The sequence below is a fragment of the Rutidosis leptorrhynchoides genome, chromosome 3, assembly GCF_046630445.1.
Source record: "Rutidosis leptorrhynchoides isolate AG116_Rl617_1_P2 chromosome 3, CSIRO_AGI_Rlap_v1, whole genome shotgun sequence".
Taxonomy (NCBI): Eukaryota; Viridiplantae; Streptophyta; class Magnoliopsida; order Asterales; family Asteraceae; genus Rutidosis; species Rutidosis leptorrhynchoides.
In genome coordinates, this window is record NC_092335.1 from 175428642 (window position 1) to 175454869 (window position 26228).

The following is a 26228-nucleotide window of genomic DNA, read 5'->3' on the forward strand; positions in this document are numbered from 1 at the left end:
ATGAATGATTACTCATATTTTTGTAATTTTATGAGATATTTCATGCTAGTTGCCAAATGATGGTTCCCACATGTGTTAGGTGACTCACATGGGCTGCTAAGAGCTGATCATTGGAGTGTATATACCAATAGTACATACATCTAAAAGCTGTGTATTGTATGAGTACGAATACGGGTGCATACGAGTAGAATTGTTGATGAAACTGAACGAGGATGTAATTGTAAGCATTTTTGTTAAGTAGAAGTATTTTGATAAGTGTATTGAATTCTTTCAAAAGTGTATAAATACATATTAAAACACTACATGTATATACATTTTAACTGAGTCGTTAAGTCATCGTTAGTCGTTACATGTAAGTGTTGTTTTGAAACCTTTAGGTTAACGATCTTGTTAAATGTTGTTAACCCAATGTTTATAATATCAAATGAGATTTTAAATTATTATATTATCATGATATTATCATGTATGAATATCTCTTAATATGATATATATATATTAAATGTCTTTACAACGATAATCGTTACATATATGTCTCGTTTAAAAATCATTAAGTTAGTAGTCTTGTTTTTACATATGTAGTTCATTGTTAATATACTTAATGATATGTTTACTTATCATAGTATCATGTTAACTATATACATATCCATATATATGTCATCATATAGTTTTTACAAGTTTTAACGTTCGTGAATCACCGGTCAACTTGGGTGGTCAATTGTCTATATGAAACAAATTTTAATTAATCAAGTCTTAACAAGTTTGATTGCTTAACATGTTGGAAACATTTAATCATGTAAATATCAATCTCAATTAATATATATAAACATGGAAAAGTTCGGGTCACTACAATAATGCTTTCCATTAATGTCCTAATTTTGCTAGGAACACACTGGAAAATTAACTGTCAGATCTGATAAGCAAGGTGAGTATTATTTACAACATGCTTGAATTGTTCGTTTTTCAAGTTTCTTGAAGAAATTAGTAGAATACCAAGACTTATATGTTATTATTTATAGTTTATGTATGTTGCTTATAGTTTGTGGTTCTTGTGATACACATGCAATGTCATAATAGCAATCAAATTCAATATAATGTATAATAATGGTTCATTATTAGTTTTGTGTAACTAATGCAGTTACCCTTTTTGTAGAGAAAGAATCATCAATCTTTACAAATCAATCAAAAATTGTTGAAAGTCTTCTACTCTTCTTCCAGATGAAGAAGTTCTCTTTTCTGAAGTACCTGATGAGTTGGCGTGTGCTGCTACTTTGAACACCGATGATGAAGACTTCGATCTGTTCAACAGTAGCGGAGGCATGGAATTGGAAGGAAATTGTAATTCTGTGACTGCCGAACATCTTAAAACCTGTGTACACCCTACGAGAGCACTTATTGTGGAAATCGTTGATAAAACAGTCAAGGAATCAGAACTTAGGTTTCTATTTGAGGTGCACTGCAGTTTCTCAGTATTGCTTCATTATTTACTAAAAAGTTTTTCATTTTATTTATGTTTGGTTTTTGTATTCCATTTTCTTTGATGTTGATTCATACTTCTCACGAGTAACACATTTCATTTATCAGCAACATGGAGATATACAATTTTTCTACACAACTTGTAGATATTAAGGTTTTGTTATAATTTCGTATTATGACATACGGGCTGCTATTATTGCGTTTACCACTCTTCAAAACAAACTACTGGAATCTGAAAAGCTTCGCATACAATATTTGGATTTAAAGGTAGATGGCCCACCATTCACAATTACTTTGCGTGCATTCTACTTCTCATATGACATATGTTAGTGACCAAATTGGTGTTTATTTCTTCAGGACAATACATTGATCAAGCCAACCTTGAGGTAGTAAATTGTGATCCCAATGTATCAAACAACAAACTTTACCAAATATCTGTTTGTTGTAAATTTGATGTATTGAATACGATTACAAAATCAATAATATTAGAAGGTTAACACATTTACCTAATTTGCTTAAAGTAACGACCGTACTTATACACATGTTGGTTTTCTTTCCTTTTGAAGTTGTAGTTGAGCTATTAGTGAAACCTTCTTTCCATTGTCTATTGTAAATGATATGTAATTACACTATCTCTTCGAGAAACATAACATGTTTATACCAATTTTTTAAGAGCATTTGCGTTTTATTTGAATTTTTCTGAAACAAGTGCTATTCTATGGCCTTATATGTTACTAATAATTTTTAGATAATTTGTAGTTGATCTTAATTAATGCTTTCTTATGTGACTACTATGCTTTCTTATGGTTCTAATTTATGCAGGACCAAAGAAGCCACTGCCAAAGATGGCGTTGTTGCAGCAAACAAGGAAGAAGTGGGGACTTTGAATCTCATTGATTCTGATGATATTTCAGATAACTTACGTTTGATTTTGGATTAGTTTTATCGTTTTCTTATTTAAAGGTAACCCACAAGTGGCCCTTAGGTAAGACACATACACTCGATCTAATTATTACGCTTTATTTTGTTAGAATGACCTTAAGTATGTTGACGCTTTAATTTGTAGAATGACCTTAAGTATGGTCAACATGAACGAGTCGGTTAGGTTGGGAAATGAGGTTGAACTGGTCGATTTCACTATGTATTTATCAAAGTGAGCTTATAATACTGTCAAACAATATAACAACTTTTAGTTTATTTGATGTACAAATATAATTGTCATTTTTAGCTTATGATAAAGACAAATGATATAGCATTTTACATATCAATTTAATGTGCTTATCCACCTACGAATTTAGTAAACGTGCTTTATATCTATATTAATCTTTACAACAATTCTTAGAAGAACTTGAATGCATTGGTTGAATTAAAAACATTGTTTGTTTACATATCAAGTATGATGTTTTATATTGGCGTTGTTATATTCATTTTTCATAAGTTCGTTAACATTTTATACTTAGTTATATTAGGGCCCGTCGTGCAATGCACGGGCTCTTAAAGGCTAGTTAGAAGACATACCATACTACAAATACGTTACAAAGTTATCTCTTGGTCAATCGTACTGAATTCTCGAATTTTCTTTTTAATGGAAAAGAAAGAAAGCGAAAAAAAAAAAACAAAAAAAAAAAACAAAAAACAGTCGAGTTTTTATCCTGAGTGGAAAGGATGGGATTAAGATAACAAAAAATTGTATGATTCACAGATCGGGTCAAACACACAAACATGATACGCCATGAATATAATATTACATTAAAATTTTGAAGGACAATGGTATTTACATGGTTCAGCTTAATCCACTTTGCACTAGCAAGGGCAATCTTGATTTCTCAACTCTCTTAAGGTGTAGAATAATTAATTATGTGATTTTGATTTTTCTCAATCCATAGAACATTGAGAGATGACTTTCTCTACTCATGGGGTGTTTCACTCTCAGTGGAGAAATGACCTGTCTTTATTCTAGGATACGAGAATGATTGTCTACATCTTACCTCACCCATACCCCACTTTTGTGGGATTTGATGTTGTTGTTGTTGTTGAGGTTATTATTGTTGTTGCTGCTGCTGTTGTTGCTGCTTCTGTTGCTGTTGTTGTGTCTCAAAATAAAGTATCCAGTTAGCTACATTGAGTATCATCCTAATCCTGATGCAAATACTCTAGATGCATGTACGAATTATTGCAAGAAGACTATCAGCTGAAGACCCGTAAGAAGACTCAGCTGTCGCACCTAACCAAATTTCGAGGGCCCAATGTCTTGCCACTACAGTCCAAACATTTAGATTGATCGCTGCGCACTTGATATTATATGTGAATATATGAAGGGGGAAAAAGATGAATGTCGTTTAACAAGTGTTTGTTAGGCGGAGATTGCTACAAATACACAATTCATATATTACTGTACTTAAATGAATGCATAGTGTGGTTACGTACAACCAATGTGCATTACTTCTAGTTTGGTAAAGTCAAGTGTCACTTGGAGTTCCCCAAACACTTCAGTAGAAAATTACTAAGTGTTCGAAGGATCACTGAGGAGCATGTGACTTGTTCTCCATTTTTTGTTGTTGTTGCTACTCACAGTGTTTGAAAATTAGTATGGTAATCAAGTGGTACTTAGAGTTCCCCTAAACACTTCAGTGAGAGATAGTAATAATTTAATAAAGAATTCTCAGTGAAGTGTTCGGAGGATCTCTTAGGGGCACGTGACGTGTTTTCATTTTCTTCTTGTTACTCGCAATGTTTGGATATTAGTTTGGTAGTCAAGTGGCACTTAGAGTTCCCCAAACACTTCAGTATGAAATAATAAATTAATAAATAATTCTCAATGAAGTGTTCGGAGGATCTCTTAGGGGAACTTGATGTTTTCTTCATTGATTTTCTTTTGTAGTTAGTTTGCGTGTTTGGAAACTAATTTGCTAGTGTCACGTGTCCCTTAGAGTTCCTCAAACACTCAGAAGGTTGTCGTAAACAAAAACATCATAATGAAGTGTTCAGACGATTTCTATGGGACACTTGACACGGTTGTAAATAGACAAATATAGCTACACACGTATATATAGCACAGAATCGGGGGAAGTGAAGCCAAGTTTGTGATCTGTCAACATAGATACATCCGAAGCTTGAATATGGTTGACATTATGTATCTATTATGAATTGAAATTGATGTATTCATTTTCGTATAAAAGGTGGAAAAAGTGAGATATCATGTGGAGGACCATATGATGAGTGACATTTATTCTCATTTGATCATCTATCTCTTATACATGACTAGGTTCAAAATGCTATTACAGATATGTGAAGAGTCGGGGTACGCAAAGATTCGAGAGAACTACTTCAAAATACATAGAATGATCCTGAGAGAACTACTTCAAAATACATCAATTTACCATGGTCAACAAAGTCAACACACGCCGGCAACGACATTGAGTCCACCCGAATAGACTCGACTACGGGAGAGGCATGCACATAACAGTGGAAAGGCAACCGAACAGTATAGATTACAACACCAAACCAATAGAAACCCGGCTATCATCGCCGAATTTTCCGAGAACATTTACAAACCCGCAACCACCAGAGGCCAGAAACCAGTAGCCGTTTCCCTCCGGCGACCGCCAGCTTCCACCAGCAGCCACCAGTAGAAACCGACAGCCACAAGGCTCCAGACAACCGCAAAAGGCCGCCAACAACATCAACTGTCGTCAGCATCCCCTCACAGCCGTTAAACAGCCTCACGACACTCGTTGAAACCACCCTCAACCACCTAAAACCAGACGCCGGCCAAAAGTAAAAAATCAGCCACTACAGTCGTCATCCATTAACGGGGGTCACTGACAGAGTCCGGCCACCGAAACACATCCCTTGGCAATGGACATTATTGAAAGGGTGCTATTATACCATAATAAAGCATGTAAACATGTCCCAAAATATCCAGGCAAACAATGCAACCATTCATGAACCGTTGCAATTTGTATGTGAAAAGTTGCAAACATTCTGCATTACCAGCATAGGGATGCGGCACATCTTTCTAGACTCTCCAGAAATGTGGCGCATCTCTTGCCTTCCCAGCATACATGTGGTACATCAACTTAAGATGTGGTGCATCAAATGGTCACTGTTCACTGGTCATTTTATGGTCCATCCACGTTATACGATGTGGCGCATCATATACAGATGTGGCGCATCTGTGCCTGTTTAGCCATCCTTAGTTTGTTTATGTACATTCTAGTTTCTGACTCAGGCTAACTTGTTAACCCTTTGACGGGCGTGTACTCCACACTCTTCAAATCCGTTTCAGAGTATCAAAGATAGCTTCCACTTTCAACCTAGCAAATCCAATACACTAAAACGATTCGTTGGATCACACTAAAAACACCAACAAGTTCATGGGATGAGAACGTCGTGGACTTGAATCCGGGGGGAGGCATCTTCAGATTGTGTCTTATGTGCAGTTAATTTGAGGTTTCTCCTAGGATTTTTTCTTTAGATTGTGCCTTTCAGCAGTTAATCTAGGGTTTCCCTCATAGGTCGCTCGGATATGATCGGGTGGGTGGCTTCGAGCCCCCGTAAGTGACTCCTAACATTTTGAAAAAAAAAAAAATTTATTTTTTCCGGTCAAATTGCACTGAGTTCCACCAAACACTTCAGTAGGTTCGCCATAAAAATAGCATCCCAATGAAGTGTTCAGAGGAACTCTAAGTGACACTTGACGATTTCCTACATTGATACTCCGTATTTCTTATTCGCAATTAGTTATTACTTGATGTATTTGACGATAAACATGTTGTAGTTATGGGTATATATGTATAGTACGACCAAGTAGCACTTGGAGTTCCACCAAACACTTCAGTAGGTTAGCCATAAATATAGTACTCCCAATGAAGTGTTCGGAGGAACTCTAAGTGACACTTGACATTTTGCTACATTGATATATCTTGATCTTGACATTTTCCTACATTGATATATCTTGATCTTATTTGCAGTCAGTTATTACTTGATGTATTTGGTAATAAACATGTTGTAGTTATGGGTATATATAGGAATGAACGAGACGGTTTTGCAGGCAATCAAAACTTGAATATGGTAACGAAACGAACTTTCAGCCATTCAAATCTTGAACATGGTTGGCATTGTGTCTACATTAAGAGATTGAGGTTGAGATAAAAATTGAAACTGAAAAGTCAGAACACCAGAAGAAATTAAAGAGGTATTAGATTCTACTACATACGAATAGGTTCAGTTTACAACTACATCTATTTTAGCATTCGTGTCGAGATGCAGATTGACGAGTACTTGAAACAGATCGATCTGTGATTCTCTTGTATCGTCTGGCAATCGCATTCTTTAGCATATATGCTAGTTAGACACCAAAGTAACTATTGATATCATTAAGAAAGCAAAGGTAATGTGTCAAGTGATTTTAAGTGAGGCAAAATTACCAAACTTATTTCTCATTAGTGGCAAATAGCAACTTAATATTTTCATCCGTTATGATTATATTGAAACCATGTCAAGATAGTCTAGCGGTTGAGGTATTGATATATTTACAAGAGGTTTCAGGTTCAAACCTCATTAGTAGCATATATTTCGATAAAATGGTCGGAAATAGTCATGAGACGAACCTGTGACGGTATATAGTATATATGCAATTATCTTGAATAGCTTACCCATTTCTTAATTAAATTATATTATATTTCTTGTTATCTTGGAAATGGATCTCTGGTTAGACTGGGTATATCTCATCGAGCAAAAAATGCTCGCCTGCCTTTAGTAGCTTAAACAAGAAAAACATAGTTAGTTTACATGTTTAGTTGCGATTACATTGGGAAAAAAAAAAAAAAGTGATTGGTAACAATTTATTTGCAGAAGATCGACTAATGTCAATGATTTTGTACTGTGACGTTTTTTAGATTAGCGAAAAGTTTATCAGATTCAATTAAAGTTAAAGATGTAAGTATTACATAAGAGGACTTTAATTTGATCATCACTGAAACCACTAAGAGTATGAATATGGTCGCTGGACTTGATTAAACATTCCGGGCTCATTGATCGAATGATCTAGCACATCTTACTGACTAGGTTCAGTTCCGTGTTGTATACATATAAGCATACAGCTACACATTAACACATGCATGGAAACAGAGGACCATCTGGATCTATACATTTCAACATGATATATAAATATATATTCCAGAAAAGCCTTGTCATATATTCTTTAATCTAGCAACAATAGTTGACTTGATTCATTACCTTGCTTTATGAAAGCTTGCATCTACAAGTTCATGTACGTGCCTGAATCTTCTGCTTAAAATTAAAAGATGAATATCAATTTTACTTTTACCTTTTGCATAATAAAAATGATATTTTAGCGGTCTCAAAATAATTATTCACATTTACACTTTTCTTAGTTCTAATATAGTTCTTTAATTTTAAAAATAGTATAATTGGGGTTTGGGTTTCCAGAATATGAATGACCGGATTGATCTTTGAATCGTGAATCACTTTCCGAATCAAGTATTTCGACCCAATTAGTCACAGGTTACACGAAACCTCGATTGAGATAAGATAAAGGCAACTTAATCTCTTGACTAAAAGAGAATTAAGAAAGATGATTGTAATGAATATTTTCTGAGTGTTTTTACAGAGAAAAAGTGTGAAAAACCTCTTGAACCAATGTGGTGGTCATAGGAAGTTATAGCAAAAACTGCGACAGAATCAGGTTTGTGGCATGCCGTGTCACTTTGTTCCTGCCAACACCAAAATCAGACTTGGCACGACGTGCCACCTGACTTCTGCCTTTCACCAGACCTGATTTGGCACGGTGTGCCACCCTCAGTCTGTACTCGGTAGCCCAGTTTTAATCCACTACACGATCATCACATTCTAGTTTTCATTACTGTAATCTATTTCACTCTTTACGACGGTGCACCCCGCACTTCACCAAATCCGTTTTAGAGTATCGATAGATTGCTCCTTTATGTACTTAGCAAATCCAATTACACCAAAATCCTTAAGTGATACTAAAATCACCAACAAATCCCCCCATTTCGGTGTAATCATTGATTCACTAAATGCCAACAAACAGGCAAACCGATGCATAAATGGAAATGTTTCATAAATTAAATTTTCATCTTAGTATATTACGCATTTCAAGAATTCGGACATGGTGCTCTAACGTTTGAATCCATCAATCCATACGAATACGAGAAGATAATATACACATCAGTTATTATTCTCTACAATCCAAACTTGACACTTTATAAGCCATGTGTCCCAATCCTTTCATGAACATATCAAAAGCTAAGTCTCAAGCTTTCTTGAGGCGGCAAAACATCATGTCCATATAGGTAGTTTTCTTTAATCTTGCTCCCGCAATGAAATTTTCAAGAAAAACTATTAAGAAGTTTAACTTTAACCTCACTTTATCTTGCGGGTCCGAACACATGTGATGCCCTGTACAAAACCATCGTGTACGAATCATCAACAACAGGATCATTACAAGGTTAAGTACTATATGCTGTAATAAAAGAAATTGCATTCACGATAAAAAGATGACGTCATAACCGACGTCAATTGTTTTACACCAACAGTATGCTTCTACGAATAGCAAGCATGAATAAATGTATGTGACCCTTAGGTCGTTACAAAACATAGTTCAAAAGTATTAAAGTCTGAATGCAAGTTAAACAGTTCATGCGGTGATAACACTAGAGCAGCGGGTGTCTACGGCAAGTCTTGCACGACAGCGGAAGCAAATAACCTTAAGCACATGAGAAAAACATGCTTAAAAACGTCAACACAAAGGTTGGTGAGCTATAGTTTAAGTATAACAGTATGTAAGGTAGGCCACGAGATTTCAGTGCTACAAAGAGCGTTTCAAAACAGTATGATAAAGTATATGTTAACCGTGGGCACTTGGTAACTAACTTAACGTTTATACCCCCTGAAAGTACACTTGGCAAGTGCGTATGTCTACGAAGTATTAAACACTCGTTAAATGCTAGCGCTACTAGCCCGAGTGGGGATGTCAAACCCTATGGATCCATATCTAAGATTCGCGTTCACGGTTCAAAAACCAATGATTAAACGTTACCGAGCTAAAGGGAATGTTTATGCCGTTGTATAACCCACACATATATAAAGTTTAAGTACACGTGCCTAGTATGTAAAACATAAAATCCGCATGTATTCTCAGTTCCCAAAATAAGTTAAAGTAAAAAGGGAATGCTATAACTCACAATGATAAAGTAGTCGTAAAGTCGAGTCGGGAAAACTGTGCAAGTAATCGGTCCGAAAGTCCTCAACCTAAGTCAAATAGTACTAAGTCAGTAAATCGTCCGAATAGGTTTAAAAGTATGTAAATAAGGTCTTAAGGGTCATCATCATTCATCATCAAACAAAAGGCGTAAAGTAAGTTTCGTTCGTGAAAAGAGTTTAAAACAAAGGCTGACTTTGATCTGTCACCACGGCCTCTACCCTTACTGAATTAAGGTGAGACCAGTGGCCATGGCTCCATATATGAGTCCTTTAAGTGTGGTAAAATTTACAGAAGCTGCGAGTAGGTCAGAAATTTCTGCACAACGTTAAAAGGACATAGTGACGATCGGAGGGCCATAAATCCTAAACCGTAACTGGGATTAAGATGAGTCTTAAACGAAAAATTATCTACTCGAAAAGACCTATTTGAAAATAAAGGTTACAGCAGCCCAGGTTTAATGGTCTGTTACAGAAACAGCAGAACAGTAGGCTGTAAACAGAAACAGAAAGATAAATGGGTTCCGGTGGGTTTGGTGCTTGATGTTCATCATGGTTCTCATCCTTGATGCCTATAGCTTCAAGTGTACAACTCATTGATGTGTTTACATCATCTTTACCATGGTTTGACCATCATAACCCAAGTGCAAGTCCAAGACATGAAGCACAACTCACTTAAGTGTTGCAAGTGTTTTGATGAACCAAAGTTACATCAAAGTCTTAGATCTAACACATACATGAACTTTAAAACTAATAATAAGTTACAAACTTGAAAATGAACTTATGAAATCAAGATCTTAAGTTGTAGAACATAGTTCTTAGTTTGATCTTGAAGATCCAAGACTCAAAAGTCTAGATCTAACATAAGTGTACAAAGTTATAATTAAAAAGTTTCATTTACATGTTCTTGAACTTTTAAAGTTAACTTTAAGTTCAAGATTAATGAGATCAAGGTTAACTAGTAACACTTGACCAATAATAACCAACAAACATGAATTTAAAGTGCAAGAATAAAGTGATAAATTAAATAAACAAGTAAGAGGTTCATGGTTGTTCATACTTTTAAAGATTCAACCAAAGTTTGATCTTTAAGAAAAGTAAACCTTAAGTTTACTTCAAGAACTACAAGTAATGATTTACAACCATGAACTTACAATCTTTTTAAAGAAAGTACATGTAGAACATAACTAGTGAGTTATGTTCTTGAGTGTTCTTGTAAATACAAGATAAATGGAGAATCAAACTAAGGAGTTTGATTCTTGTAACATGTAAGTAAGTAACTAACAACAACATTAACAACTAGTAAGTAATTAAACAATAATTAAGTAAACAACAACAAGTAACAAAAGATGATGATGATTCATGTGTGTGCTTCGGTTTTGGCAAGAAAAGAAGAGAAGAAACAAGTTCAAGTTACTTACAATCTTTTAGAGAAAAAGAGAGAAAAGATGAGAGAAAAGTGAAGTATTAGTGTGTGTTTGTAATGAGAGAATGGAGATACAAGTGATAAGTAAATAAAAAAAAAATTTGAACACTCCCCCTAGCTAACCAAAACCGACGGTTTTCACATGTGGGGAGGGGGGAGGAGTTTGTTCACTAGTTCATGCAAGTTAAAGGTTCAAAAGTTGGATAATAGGGGTGATTGCATGGGAATGAACAAGTAATTTGATTCTTTACTAAGTTAACTAACTAGTTGCATCATAAGGTGATACTTACACATTAAAATGGGTTAATGAGTCCATGAAAGAAGTAGGGTGGGCTAACCAAGTCCAATAACACTTAATAAAGGTCCAAGTTCAATTAAAAGCCCAAGTAATTAACTAACAACCTTAGTTAATTAAAATGATTAATAAAACTTAATCATGAATGTAAATAATACTTGAAAATATTATTCGTGTAAGTTTCGTGTGTCACAAAGACGTTTCGGGCAATTAAAGTCAAGTTCGGGCAATCATGGCAACATGTAAATGTAATAAATACATTCGTTTTATCACACGTATTAATAATAATAATTATTAATAAATAAACGTTGGAAAATCCAGGGTCGTTACATTACCCACCTGTTAAAGAAAATTTCGTCCCGAAATTTAAGCTGAGGTAGATGGAGGAGTCGGGAAAAGGTGAGGATACTTCCGCATCATTTGATCCTCTCGCTCCCAAGTAAACTCAGGTCCTCGTTTGGCATTCCATCGCACTCGGACGATCGAAATCTTGTTATGTTTCAAAGTTTTGATCTCACGATCCATAATTTCAACAGGTTCTTCCACAAAGTGGAGTTTGTCATCAATTGTAAGTTCCTCAAGTGGTATGATAAGTTCAGGTGCAGCAAGACACTTCTTCAAGTTTGACACGTGGAAGGTAGGATGAACTGAGCTCAATTGTGCTGGAAGATCTAAACGGTAAGCAACGGATCCAATACGTTCCAAGATCTCAAAAGGACCAATGTATCGTGGGTTTAACTTTTCACGTTTTCCAAAACGGATCACACCTTTCCAAGGTGCAACCTTCAACTTTACACGATCACCAACGTTGAATTCAAAGTCTTTACGTTTAAGATAGGCATAACTCTTTTGGCGATCACGGGCAGTCTTAAGTCTAGCTTGAATCCGAGCAATCTTCTCCGTGGTTTCATGGACTACCTCGGGTCCGGTGATTTGCTTTTCGCCTACTTCGGCCCAACAAATAGGAGATCGGCACTTACGGCCATACAACGCCTCAAAAGGTGCAGCATTAATGCTAGAGTGATAACTGTTGTTGTACGAGAATTCGGTGAGTGGCAAATGCCTTTCCCAGGCCTTTCCGAAATCGATGACACATGCACGCAACATGTCCTCCAAGGTCTGAATCGTTCGTTCACTTTTCCCGTCAGTCTGAGGGTGATAAGTAGTACTCATGTCAAGACGAGTTCCCATGGCTTCTTGCAAAGAACGCCAAAATATAGAAGCAAAACGGGGGTCGCGATCCGAGATGATCGATAAAGGTGCACCATGACGAGATACAACCTCCTTGATGTATACTTGAGCAAGTCTCTCCATTGTATCCGTCTCCTTCATCACTAAGAAGTGTGTAGATTTGGTAAGGCGGTCAACAATAACCCAAATAGTATCGTATCCGCCCACCGTCTTTGGTAGCTTGGTGATGAAATCCATTGTTATCCGTTCCCACTTCCATTATGGGATTTCTGGCTGTTGAAGTAACCTAGAAGGTCTCTGATGTTCGGCCTTAACTTTCGAACAAGTCAAACACTTCCCAACATAAGTTGCAACGTCCTTCTTAAGATTCGGCCACCAATACTGTTCTTTAAGGTCGTGGTACATTTTTCCTGCTCCAGGATGAATCGAATATCTCGATTTGTGGGCTTCATCAAGTATAAGGTTCCGTAGATCTCCATAATAAGGTACCCAAATTCTTCCGGCATAACATCGGAGTCCAGACTCCCTAACCTCGAATCGAGAGACAAGTATGTTCAAATGTTCATGAGATATATTCTCCTCCTTGAGAGCCTCATCTTGGGCTACTCTGATCTGGCTGTTGAGGTTCGAATGGATGGTGATGTTCAGAGCCCTAACACGAAGATGTGCCGTCCTCTCCTTTCGGCTCAAAGTGTCAACTACAACATTGGCCTTGCCAGGATGATAACGGAGTTCACAATTGTAGTCGTTGAGCATCTCGATCCATCGACGTTGTCTCATATTCAGTTTCTTCTGATCGAAGATGTGCTGGAGACTCTTGTGATCGGTGAAGATAGTACTCTTAGTTCCATACTAATAGTGTCTCCACAATTTGAGTGCAAAGACAACGGATCCAAGTTCAAGATCGTGAGTAGTGTAATTTCGTTCGTGAATCTTCAATTGGCGGGAGGCATAAGCGATAATCTTTGATCGTTGCATCAGTACACAACCAAAACCACTTTTCGACGCATCGCAATAAACAACAAAGTCATCACTGCCCTCAGGAAGTGATAGGATAGGTGCGGTGGTTAACTTCTTCTTCAAAGTTTGGAATGCTGATTCGTATGCGGGTTCCCAAATGAACTTCTTGCCCTTGTGAGTCAGTGCGGTCAAAGGACGCGCAATCAGAGAAAATCCTTCAATGAACCTTCGGTAGTAACCGGCGAGACCTAGGAATTGGCGAATATGAGTTGGAGTAGTGGGGGTCTCCCACTTGCTGATGACTTCAATCTTGGCGGGATCAACTTTGATACCCTGGTCGCTCACAACATGACCTAGAAATTAAACTTCCTTCAACCAAAATTCACACTTGGAGAATTTAGCGTAAAGTTGCTCTTGTCTCAAGAGTTCAAGTACTAGTCGGAGGTGTTGCTCATGCTCTTCTTCGCTCTTAGAGTAGATGAGGATATCATCTATGAAGACGATAACAAACTTATCCAAGTACGGCTTGCAGACACGATTCATAAGGTCCATGAACACGGTAGGTGCGTTGGTTAATTCGAATGGCATCACGAGAAACTCATAATGATCATAACGGGTCCTGAATGCAGTTTTCATCACGTCACTTTCCTTCACCCTCAACTGGTGATAACCGGATCGTAAATCGATCTTTGAGTAGACGCTCGATCCTTGTAGTTGGTTAAAAAGATCATCAATTTGTGGAAGAGGATACCGATTCTTGATAGTCAATTTGTTGAGTTCGTGGTAGTCGATACACATACAGAAGGATCCATCCTTCTTCTTCACAAACAACACAGGTGCGCCCCAAGGCGAGAAACTTGGTTGGATAAATCCTCGATCAAGTAGTTCTTGTAGTTAGCTTTGTAATTCTTGCATCTCGGAAGGTGCGAGTCTATAAGATGCGCGAGCTACAGGTGCAGCTCCTGGCACTAAGTCGATCTGAAACTCTACGGCTCTCGGCGGTGGTAATCCGGGCAATTCCTCTGGGAAGACATCAGAAAATTCGTTCACAATTCGAACGTCGTTCACGCTCTTCACCTCAGTTTCTACCGCTTTCACATATGCTAGGACAGCAAAACGTCCCTTCTTCATAATCTTTTGCGCTTTCAAGCAACTAATGAGGTTCAACTTCGAGGTACATCTCTCTCCATAAATAACCAGTGGCTCACCGTCTCCTTGTGGTATACGAAGTGATTTATCTCCACAGATAATATCAGCCCTTATCTTACTCAACCAATCCATACCAACGATCACGTCAAAACTTCCCAGTTTGATAGGTATCAAATCAATTTCGAAATCTGCACCAGCTATGTTGATAATAGCTCCTCGACTAATATGGTCAATTTTTTCAAGTTTTCCATTGGCGACCTCAACAAGTATACTCTCTTTTAACGGGACTAATGACCAATTAATCTTATCGCAAAAATGTCTACATACATAACTTCTATCCGCACCTGTATCAAACAAGACAGAAGCTAAAAGATTGTTGATTTTGAATATACCTGTCACCAAGTCGGGGTTTTCGTGTGTGTCCCTTGCATTAACATTGAAAGCTCTAGCGCGGGGTGGTCCGCTGTTTTTTCGCTTGTTTGGGCACGCATTCCTGAAATGGCCCGTCTGCCCGCATTCGTAACACTTCTTCGGTCCGTTGGTATTCGGATTCCCATTCAAAGTGGTGACCTTGCAGTCTTTTCCAACATGCCCAGACCGTTGGCACTTCTCACAGACAACATTGCAATACCCAGTGTGGTGTTTGTAACACCTCTTGCATTGTGGTAAGGTTCCCTTGTAGTTCGGGTTGGAGTTGGTGTTGTTGTTGGGGTTGAGGTTTCCACCGTTGTTGTTTCCTCTGAAACCCTCATGTCGTTTCGCCGGGTTTTGATCATAGTTCTTTCCCCTGTTGTTGTTGTTGTTGTTGTTGTTGTTGTTGTTGTTGTTGTTGTTGTTGTTGTTGTAGTTATCCCATTTGCGCTTCTCACTAGTACCCGCTTCAGTCTTAGTTTTCTCCGGTTCATCAATAGTTATTTTATTCATTAAAGTATGCGCCATGCGCATCGCTTCGGGAACATTTGGTGGTTTGGATGAGGTGACGTTTCCCTTAATGCTCTTAGGGAGTCCCCAGAAGTATCTCTCCATTCGCTTGAATTCCGGGGTGACCATTGTCGAACACATCAGGGCTAGTTCCAAAAATCTCCTGTTGTAACCATCAAGGTCGTTCCCAATGGCCTTTAACAGCATGAATTCCATTTCCATCTTTTGGATTTCGGTTCTCGGACAATACTCCCCAATCATGGCACACTTAAATTCCTCCCATGGCATAGCATACGCCTCATCAATGCCTTGTGCCTGTGCCATTGTGTTCCACCACGTGAGCGCGCCGTCAGATAGCGTGCAAGAAGCAAATTTGGTTTTGTTGTCCTCCGAACAGTTGCTAACTCAGAACACTGATTCAAGTTTCTTGAACCATCTGGTGAGACCAACCGGTCCCTCAGTGCCGCTGAAGTTATGTGGTTTGCAGCTCTGGAATTCCTTGTAAGTACACCCATTTCGAACGGGTGGGATAACCGGTGGTGGTGGCGGTGGATCTTGGAGGTTTCTTTCTGCTAGGGCTGCGGCTACACGTTCTTGGATCATCTCTTCAATTTGAGCAGCAGTAGGTGTGGATCGACCGTTAGCCATGGTGTTCTATACAAACATTTTGACTCAAGTCAAAATCCAGCATTCAATATATAATAATATAGTATATAACAACCAACATGTAAACAGCACAACACATGTTAATTAAGTAACGCAAGTTGATACATGTACCGCAAAACACCATACAGTAACGTAAATAGAACACTTGTGCAAAAAGTAACATCACAAAGTTTCCATTCATTAATGATAAGTTTCATACATCTGAATAAGTCCGTACAATACATAAGTGAAATATGAAACTACAACTAGATTACATAACGAAATCTAAATACAAAAGTCCTACGGTGGAGGTGGGTGTAGGATGTCTAAAACCTGAGCCAACTGCTCCTCGAGCTCAGTAACCCAAGCTCGGAGGATTCCCACCTCCCTCCTCAGTTCCTCGTTAGAGGGAGATGGTGGAGCAGGCGGTGCAGGTGGTGCGGGTGGTGCCGGTGGTGCGGGTGGTGCAGACCGCACGAAATGGGGTGCAGACGTTCCGGCTCCAGAAATAGTCAGTACGTAACGGTGTGTCTTACGCACTTGTGGGTCGGTAGGGTACGGTACAAGCCGCTTACGAGCATAACCCTACGACGTCGACCAAACACGTCAGTGAAGGCTCGTCCTTCGTTGATCCCCGGAATGATGGTACCGTCAAAGTGATACCGCTTCTTCGGCGGGGTGGAGGGTGACTGAATAGGTATATCAGCAGGGTCCTCGTCGTCACTGGAGTCTGATGAAGAATCATCTGATGAAGAATCGGCAGATGATGAGTCATCCGAATCATGTGGTGGTGACACGGGTAGCTGAACTGGTCGTCCATGAGCGGCCATCATCTGTCTGTATCTGAATGGCGGAATCGGCACTAAACGTCCATTAGCAGCGCGTCGGCACGGCATGCGCATATGGTTACGGAATGACCCTTCCCCGAACTCCGCGGGAATCACAACACCACCGATGCGGGGCTGTGGCTTCGAGGGTCCGGGAGCAGACGGAGCTGGAATCTCCGTAGGGTCCATGTGTCCGTCAATAGTAGCCACTGGTGCCGGCGCACTACTACTAGCTCCGGAAGTCGAAGCGCCGGGGTCACTGGTGCATGTCAGGATCGGTGTGTCGGCAGCAGCAGGTGGGGTGGCTGACGAGTTTAAACTGCCCAAAATGATAGCAGGTGGAACATCCGACATCTGAACAAGGAAAAATAAATTTTTCCATGTCAGTAAGTCATAAAGCAATCACGTATTAGGCCAACAGTTTAAATCATGTATAACAATAAGTAGCATGTCAATAATAACGAATCGTACAGAAGTAGCATGCAATCGAAAGCAAGTAATATCATACAGTAGTGAAATCATGTAGTAGCATATGGCATATAGCAGTAAAAGTAAGCAGCAGCATGCAGTAAGTTCAGAGGAAACAAGTAAACTAGCAAGTTGTAGATTAGTCCTATTAGTGAATCCTACTCGGGTCGGTCTTAGACTCACTAATGCAACCTAATTCCCTACAACCAATGCTCTGATACCAAATGTGATGCCCCGTACAAAACCATCGTGTACGAATCATCAACAACATGATCATTACAAGGTTAAGTACTATATGCTGTAATAAAAGAAGTTGCATTCACGATAAAAAGATGACGTCATAACCGACGTCAATTGTTTTACACCAACAGTATGCTTCTACGAATAGCAAGCATGAATAAATGTATGTGACCCTTAGGTCGTTACAAAACATAGTTCAAAAGTATTAAAGTCTGAATGCAAGTTAAACAGTTCATGCGGTGATAACACTAGAGCAGCGGGTGTCTACGGCAAGTCTTGCACGACAGCGGAAGCAAATAACCTTAAGCACCTGAGAAAAACATGCTTAAAAACGTCAACACAAAGGTTGGTGAGCTATAGTTTAAGTATAACAGTATGTAAGGTAGGCCACGAGATTTCAGTGCTACAAAGAGCGTTTCAAAACAGTATGATAAAGTATATGTTAACCGTGGGCACTTGGTAACTAACTTAACGTTTATACCCCCTGAAAGTACACTTGGCAAGTGCGTATGTCTACGAAGTATTAAACACTCGTTAAATGCTAGCGCTACTAGCCCGAGTGGGGATGTCAAACCCTATGGATCCATATCTAAGATTCGCGTTCACGGTTCAAAAACCAATGATTAAACGTTACCGAGCTAAAGGGAATGTTTATGCCGTTGTATAACCCACACATATATAAAGTTTAAGTACACGTGCCTAGTATGTAAAACATAAAATCCGCATGTATTCTCAGTTCCCAAAATAAGTTAAAGTAAAAAGGGAATGCTATAACTCACAATGATAAAGTAGTCGTAAAGTCGAGTCGGGAAAAGTGTGCAAGTAATCGGTCCAAAAGTCCTCAACCTAAGTCAAATAGTACTAAGTCAGTAAATTGTCCGAATAGGTTTAAAAGTATGTAAATAAGGTCTTAAGGATCATCATCATTCATCATCAAACAAAAGGCGTAAAGTAAGTTTCGTTCGTGAAAAGAGTTTAAAACAAAGGCTGACTTTGATCTGTCACCACGGCCTCTACCCTTACTGAATTAAGGTAAGACCAATGGCTCCGTATATGAGTTCTTTAAGTGTGGTAAAATTTACAGAAGCAAACTCGTCTTCGTTTGACCGTGGCGACGGTCTAAGTGCGAGTAGGTCAGAAATTTCTGCACAACGTTAAAAGGACATAGTGACGATCAGAGGGCCATAAATCCTAAACCGTAACTCGGATTAAGATGAGTCTTAAATGAAAAATTATCTACTCGAAAAGACCTATTTGAAAATCAAGGTTACAGCAGCCCAGGTTTACTGGTATGTTACAGAAACAGCAGAACACTAGGATGTAAACAGAAACAGAAAGATAAATGGGTTCCGGTGGGTTTGGTGCTTGATGTTCATCATGGTTCTCATCCTTGATGCCTATAGCTTCAAGTGTACAACTCATTGATGTGTTTACATCATCTTTACCATGTTTTGACCATCATAACCCAAGTGCAAGTCCAAGACATGAAGTACAACTCACTTAAGTGTTGCAAGTGTTTTGATGAACCAAAGTTACATCAAAGTCTTAGATCTAACACATACATGAACTTTAAAACTAATAATAAGTTACAAACTTGAAAATGAACTTATGAAATCAAGATCTTAAGTTGTAGAACATAGTTCTTAGTTTGATCTTGAAGATCCAAGACTCAAAAGTCTAGATCTAACATAAGTGTACAAAGTTATAATTAAAAAGTTTCATTTACATGTTCTTGAACTTTTAAACTTAACTTTACGTTCAAGATTAATGAGATCAAGGTTAACTAGTAACACTTGACCAATAATAACCAACAAACATGAATTTAAAGTGCAAGAATAAAGTGATAAATTAAATAAACAAGTAAGAGGTTCATGGTTGTTCATACTTTTAAAGATTCAACCAAAGTTTGATCTTTAATAAAAGTAAACCTTAAGTTTACTTCAAGAACTACAAGTAATGATTTACAACCATGAACTTACAATCTTTTTAAAGAAAGTACATGTAGAACATAACTAGTGAGTTATGTTCTTGAGTGTTCTTGTAAATACAAGATAAATGGAGAATCAAACTAAGGAATTTGATTCTTGTAACATGTAAGTAAGTAACTAACAACAACATTAACAACTAGTAAGTAATTAAATAATAATTAAGTAAACAACAACAAGTAACAAAAGATGATGATGATTCATGTGTGTGCTTCGGTTTTGGCAAGAAAAGAAGAGAAGAAACAAGTTCAAGTTACTTACAATCTTTTAGAGAAAAAGAGAGAAAAGATGAGAGAAAAGTGAAGTATTAGTGTGTGTTTGTAATGAGAGAATGGAGATACAAGTGATAAGTAAATAAAAAAAAAATTTTGAACACTCCCCCTAGCTAACCAAAACCGACGGTTTTCACATGTGGGGAGGGGGGAGGAGTTTGTTCACTAGTTCATGCAAGTTAAAGGTTCAAAAGTTGGATAATAGGGGTGATTGCATGGGAATGAACAAGTAATTTGATTCTTTACTAAGTTAACTAACTAGTTGCATCATAAGGTGATACTTACACATTAAAATGGGTTAATGAGTCCATGAAAGAAGTAGGGCGGGCTAACCAAGTCCAATAACTTTTAATAAAGGCCCAAGTTCAATTAAAAGCCCAAGTAATTAACTAACAACCTTAGTTAATTAAAATGATTAATAAAACTTAATCATGAATGTAAATAATACTTGAAAATATTATTCGTGCAAGTTTCGTGTGTCACAAAGACGTTTCGGGCAATTAAAGTCAAGTTCGGGCAATCATGGCAACATGTAAATGTAATAACATACATTCGTTTTATCACGCGTATTAATAATAATAATTATTAATAAATAAACGTTGGAAAATCCCGGGTCGTTACAACACATACCTTGGGATCATATATAATTCATGTGTTCCAATCTTCGAAAAGTAGGCTTTCCACATTGAACTCAGCTCCTAGCGTTGTACTAGAAGGGAATTGGGTATCTCACTTTGAAAGATCTAAATGGACTTCAATCCTTCGTCATTAGCCGACTTGTGCGCACTTAAGTCCCGGCTAATTCTTTTGTCAAGTGATTTGTCATATTTTGTTGTGACCCAACAAAATCAACCGGAATCACTCCATTCGTGATCAACCTGTAATGACCCGGAATTTTCCGACTAAATTATACTTATGAGATTAATATTTACATAAATTAAACCATACCAACATGATAAGCAATCCAAATTGTTGAGACTTGTGTTTTTGAAAAGAGTTTTATACAACGTTTGACCGTCCAATATGACCGATGATATCACGAACTATATAACATACGATAATTATACGTTTGTGTATATATATGTATTTATATATATTTAACATGATCTAAGGATGGTTTAACATCTCATTATGTACTAATAACAATGAGTTATAAGTATATTTTGAAACTACTAACTTAAGTTTTCAAAACGATAACTATACGTAACATTCTTTGATATATATACTTATAATCTATAATGCTTATACATGTATCGTATATATAATGTATGTAATCACTTTTTAAGGACTTAAATACATAAAACAATATAAGTATATTCACAAAAGATAGCTATATTTGAATTCTCGTTCCGTTTCCTCAAGATTTCTATACGTATATCTAGGGTATATGTACCCGCATCATACCCAGCTTCTATACATATTTACTATTGGTATATACACATCAAATCAACATCCTAATCAACATTATTACTGCCCTAGATATAAGGTAACTAGGATTTGTCAAGTAGTATGAATTATTAGTAAGAAAACAAAATTATGAATCCTTTTCTTTCTTTATAAACTAAAAACGTTTTTATAAATGAACACCATTTCTTCACTCCATTTTCTCATACCTACACCCTCATTTCTCTCTCAAAATACTCCTAACTTCATACTTGATCATCTCCAAGCATTTTTCCCATCATTTAGCTTCAATTACAAGCCTTAAACACCATAAGAAAACTCTTTCAAGAACATATCAAAATAACCACCCATTTGAAGAAGTTTACTTCCAACCTTTTGATCTAACTCCACCACTCTTTGATTCTAAGATTATTTCTTATATTTTGCAGTAACTTTGTCCAAGTAACTTGAGGTAGTAACCTTGTTCATAATCTTATTCAATTCATATTCATATAGCTATCTTATTTTGTGGTATAAAATTTTAACAACAAGAACATAGTTTGAATGATTTCAAACTTGTTTGCAAACTAAATAGATCCTTCTAACTTGACTTTTAAAACACTTCAAGACCTGTAATATATCATAATGATATGCTAACCTAACAAGATATAACTTGGTTTTACAAAGAACATCTTAAAAACTGAATCTACGTCGTCGGAGTGCAACCGGGGGCTGTTTTGGGTTGGATAATTAAAAACCATCTTGAACTTTGAATTGGAAGTTCATGTTCTGGAAAAATGATATTTCTTATAAATATGTTAACACATAAAAATTTCATGGTTTAACTCAAAGTGTAAGTATTTTTAGAAAAATGATCATTAAATGTTGTTTTTATGATGGAAAATGTTCACTTTCATAAGTTTCACCAAAGTTTGACCTATAACCTATGATTTCGAATACAAACTAAGGTATTTTCAGTTCATATTCTTAAAATTTAACTCGATCCAAGGAAGTGGCAAGTTGAACCAACAAAAACGGAGTTGTAATGAAGAAACTACGACTAAAACAAGATTGGGTATCCGAAGCTAGTTTAGCTACGAAAATATTTGGAGAAAAAGTAAATTAATCATATCTTTTCTAATTAATATTAATATGATATTTTATATATAATTACTTATGATTTGATTTTATATATTTCAGGACCACCCGTAAACAACACGAGAAGATTAATCATAAGACCTCATGATTGTACGCAACACGTCATTTGACAACACGGTACTTTATGTACGCAACACGTCATTTGACAACATGGTACCATGGGTCGAGATTAATTCTGATCAATATGAATACGATGGGGTCTTTATTTATTTTATTTAAGCAACTAATTGTAGACCACTAACATCGGACTGCTAACTACGGACTAAGAAAATATTAAAAGTATATATATATGTAACGATTACTTAAAAAGAAAATATGTTGATATATTATATATATGGTTAGGTTCGTGATATCTATCGGAGACCAAGTCGAATTAAATACCTTCAAGGCAAAAGTGAGTTTCATTTGCTCCCTTTTTAATTGCTTTGCAATTTATATTTTTGGGCTGAGAATACATGCGCTGTTTTTATAAATGCTTTACGAAATAGAGACAAGTAATTAAAAATGATATTCTGCGGATTGATGTGCTAGGTAATTTAGTTACATGTTATAAGAGCATGTAAGCGCGAATCCTAAAGATAGATCTATCGGGCTTAACACCCCCATCCTGTAGGCTGCACTAGACATAAGAACTAGTGGGCGGATGTTTAGTACTTCGAGGATTATTTATACACTTGCGAGTGTACATATCCATCTTTGCGAAGATGACTTATTATATTATTGTTAAGGTTGGTTACTGAGGCATCAACATAAGCAGAACGGTTTTATACACTTGCGAGTGTACATATATTTATAAACGGAAATCTTGTGGTCTATTAATATATTGAAATGATTGTTATGATAAACCTATGAACTCACCAATCTTTTGGTTGACACTTTAAAGCATGTTTATTCTCAGGTACAAATTAAGTCTTCCGCTGTGCATTTGCTCAATATAAGGACATTACTTGGAGCCGATCATCGCAATGGGACCACATGTTGATGACTTCGTCCAGGTGGATTAGGACGGGTCCTTTCAGTTGGTATCAGAGCGGTGGTCGTAGTGAACCAGGTCTTGCATTAGTGTGTCTAACTAGTAGTTGTTAGGATGCATTAATGAGTCTGGACTTCGACCGTGTCTACATGTCAAAAGTTTTGCTTATCATTTCTAGTCGGAAATCATCTGCTTATCATTCTTAGGAAATTACCTGCTTATCATTCATAAGTCTAGACACGTTTTACTGCATTTACTGCATTGATAGTGTATAGACGAATTCTTATCTTAGCATATCTGTTATTGCGAACTTTGACTGATATCTTTTCAAAGATTCTCCGTAATTTACGGGATTTTGGTATTATATATACATATGTAAATTATGTATTGAAGAGTACCAAATCTAACTCCTATAATCTATTCCATAACAAAAATTCATTTTCCCCATTATACAAGATGGATTCCGCATCTAGTTCGAATTCTTCAGATTCCGACAGTTATGCCGATATGGATTTCCATTCGGGCTCCGAAAGCAGCGTCACCGGAATGGATCAACCAATTTCCCATCATCTATTCTGGATGAATTGGGGATGGGTTCGTAATATATTAAATCACTGGAGACAAGAAGAAGGTGATCCATTCCATCCACCAAATTGCCCTCTTGGCGATGAACCTGAAGCACTTACCGGCGAACCTATTCGAAACACCATTTTCTCTCTCATTTCTAGAGTATCTCGTCACGATTATATACTATCCCATATTACAAATCTTGTTCATTCGCTCGCTCCAACCGCCAATCATCCCGGTGTACTAGCAGAAGTTAACGAACTTCGCGCTCGCGTGACGGCTTTGGAGAACATGGTGCGAAGGTTGCAAACACCAGCAGCAGCACCAACAGCATAATCAGCACCACCATCAATAACATCAACAATACCATCATCACCACTAACAAACAACATCCGCATCACACGTCTCGACATCATAATCTGTCCCACAAACATCAACATCATACGCACCATAGATACTAAGGAGTACCAACAATAATGAACGATGAAGTATTGATCCATAACTTCATTGATATTCTGCGAAGAATATGTGGTTTCAAAAAGTTTTAGAGATTTCTTATTCTAGCTCAAACCGAAAATCAAATGAGATTAATATCATATTAACTCATTAAATTCATGATTTCATCTGAAGAAAATATATATATGTATATATGTTTTCATAAAGATTGTAATTAAAAGTTCTTTTGTACAAAATATTAATGCTGAATTTTTTTTTTAACGGGTAGGTAATACCCGAGGAATAATTAGATTTCATCTTAATAAGTTACATTGTACATTCGTCGAAGCTGATTCAACAGTCATTTAATATCCTACTTACAACCACCGATATACATATCCGTTCACCGTAGAATAACCATTTTTATTCAATTTCATATTTGGATTTTGACTTCCCAGAATCCAACAAGTGGCATATGAAGAAAACATATGACAAAATAAAATCTATTAGAAACAAACAAATTAACTATGAAAAATTTTGTTAAGAATCCACGCTAACTGTTCCAGCTAACTGTTCCTAGCTAACTGATTACATTTTATTTATCTCAGTTTATTTATCGCAATTTAATTATCGCACTTTTATTTATCGTCATTTAATTTCTGTAATTATTTTATGCACTTTAAATATCGGGACACGTTTACAATGTTTTGACATATCATATCGACGCATCTATATATATTATTTGGAATCACCATAGACACTCTATATGCAGTAATGATCGAGTTCTCTATACAGGGTTGAGGTTGATTCTACAATAATATATATAGTTTGAGTTGTGATCGAGTCTGAGACGTATACGGGTCACGACACGTATTAATTAATTCGTATATTATATATTAAACTATATATGAATTATTGGACTGTTACTGTGGACTATCGACTGTGGACTAATGACATTGGACAATTAAAATGAATTAAAATATTGATTATAACATATGAAACTAAACATTTCTTCAAGATTGCCACTTGATTTCATCTTAAACCTCATTGTATCTCGACGATTACAATCAGCGTTCAAATCTATCATGATTCTTAAAAACACCTCAATCGAGAGGATAAACTAACCGCACTTCATCTACAGAAGAAAAGATTGATGCATATAGTTATGCACCTGAAAAACCCTCAGAAACTGAGTAAACATTTGACACGTATCTGTTCTAGTTCCTTTAACATTGTTATTACCGAGGATCGTTTTGCAATCCCTTTCCAAAGTAGCTAATTTTGTCACAGCTCCAGCAAGTCAACTCCGACTTTTCATTCGAAACAACTTTATTATAACTGTGATATATATGCGTACTCTTTATTGTTACTGGGGAACCTTTTATATTCCACAATATTACCATCAGCGATTAATCATTCTAAAAACACAATTCTCCTGAAACTACCTCGGTTTGATAACCGATGACCCAGATCAGTTAACTTTGAAAATGCTGATGAAGCAGTATATTGTAGATGATCTTAATGGCCAAAAGTTTGATGATAAAGAAAGGAGTGTTAGGAACGCTCGATAGAAAATTTAGTACCGAAAAGCGGATTATGCGAAACTATGAAGAAAG